The following is a 2226-nucleotide window of genomic DNA, read 5'->3' on the forward strand; positions in this document are numbered from 1 at the left end:
AAAAAAAAAAAAAAAAAAAAAACCCACAAACTGGAACCCTAACAGTTTTAATGGTGAGGTAGATGGTAAAAACCACATAAATCCAGAAATAATGGGCAGGGAACTCAGAAACAAAAACTAGGAGATGCTTAGTAGAAACATACATGAAGAAAAGAAGATAATCCAGCACTGATCCCGAAATCCCACATCCTCTGTGAGTGCCCACTCCGGTCTGCCTCTGCAAAGCAACACCTACAGCCAATGGATCATTATCTATACCTACAACTACGCTTGCGGTGATATAATCAATTTAGCGTTAATCAGTAAAAAAATCAAAACAATATTTTTTATTGTGATCACCGAGTCTGGGAGCGACCTCACTAATGACATCTTCCGGCAGTGACGTCAGCCTAGCACCATTCTCCCCACTTTACAAGCAAAATCAGTGGGAGCTGCTAGAAACATCTGCAATCAACAACAATTATTCTAGATTTCAATAGAACTTCACCATTTACATTCACCAGAGCTATAAAGTTACAATGCCCACGTGCATGGCAGTTGGAGGTTGTAATACATCGGGTAAAAGTGGAAAAAAAAGTTATTTCACCTTTACGATACATGATCCTCCACGGACGGGTTCGTCATTGGATTGCCATTTGAAGAGGGAGGATTTGCCATCTAAGTTCTGGACAGAGAAAAACCATGTCAATAACCCGTTACTCTCTGCTTCGTATAGTGCACTGCTCATCGCCATCATGGATAATAGCGCGTTCTGACAAACACCAGATACAGCACTGGGACTTGATCAACAGCCGATATCGTACCGTGACGTCACAAACCGGCAGGTGGCAGTAGTATTCTTTGACAAACATGGATGTCTCCAGTAAAGCACATTCAAATGAAAGTTACTCTTAATTAAAAACACTTATCATTTATTGAACAGTATGTAATAATTTCACACTTTAAGTACTTTCAGAAGTTTATGTTCTGAATGTTACCAGACTTGTCCTTTAACTGTAAGTAAAAAAAGAACTTAAATTAAGTTAAAGGGAGATAAAACTAATAGCTAAAAAATAAAGAAGGACCAAGGAGAAAGGAGGATAAGGCAAGGGGGTGGTCATAACTTAAGATAACTTGAAGTCATGGAAAACATAACCTTAATATATGAGAAAGAATTACTATAAATAAAACTAGAACATGGAATAAATAACACCAGAATTATGAAATGAGATAACTGAAAGAAAGAAATAACAAGGAAGAGTAAAGACTGTTGGGATCCAGAGGCTTGCCCTCCAGAGGGTGCCGAGGATCCCCTCCTGTTGTATGTTTTTCTGTTAGGACTTGGGTTACTGTTGGGATCTGGAGATCTGCCACCTGTCTCCAGCAGAGAGCGCTGTGGGTCTCCTAGGCTGGAGCCTCCAGCACACCTGAGGATCATCAGCCCATCAGGGGACCTCCTACATAAGCAGCAGCCTGACCTGTCTTCCTCGCCGGAGTGTTGACAAGTTTTGGTTAGCAGAACCTAATCCTCAGCTTGCACATAGAATCTCTGTTTGCTCTGGAGAGTAACCAGATTCTAACCAGCCTCTGTCTTCTCTTCTCACAGGAGAGTCCGACTGAAGTCTGTAGCTCTGGAGGAGCTTTGCTTGGAAACCTGCCTGCCTGCACTAGGAAGCCAAACCTGAAGACAATCAGTCTGGATTCCCCAGCCAGCTCTCAAGGGAGAGCTAGGACATCAACTCAAGGTCTGAACCTCATTAGCCTGAAGCTAGACGCTGCTGCTGCTGAGCTCTCTGCTAAATCCACAGTCTCTGGACCCAACCGGTTCCCTGTCTCCATCGATCAGTCTGAACCTCATCAAGGTACAAACCAGAATCAAACCCCTGACAAGTCATCACCGCTGCCTGGCTAACCAAACTATCCATCTCTGCAGATACTCAGTGATTCCAGTCCCGGACCAGTACCAGAACCTGCTCATTATTATTCTTGTGTGTTTCTCTTTAATAAACTGTTAAACTTTTACTCCGTTTCCTGTGGTGTTCTGCATGTGGGTTTAAACACTAGAAACCCATCATGACAAAGACCAACAATGCAAAAATAATATAAATTTTTACAACACAGAATAAAGCATAACTGAGAATCCAAAATGAAAACGTAAACTGAGCCAAAAAGTCCAAGAGATTCAGCTGGAAAAAGGCTCCCAGCGTTCTCGCGCACCTCGCTCTTCTAGCGGGTCAAACTTCACGA

This window comes from Cyprinodon variegatus, unplaced genomic scaffold, assembly GCF_000732505.1.
Source record: "Cyprinodon variegatus isolate N-32 unplaced genomic scaffold, C_variegatus-1.0 Scaffold482, whole genome shotgun sequence".
Taxonomy (NCBI): Eukaryota; Metazoa; Chordata; class Actinopteri; order Cyprinodontiformes; family Cyprinodontidae; genus Cyprinodon; species Cyprinodon variegatus.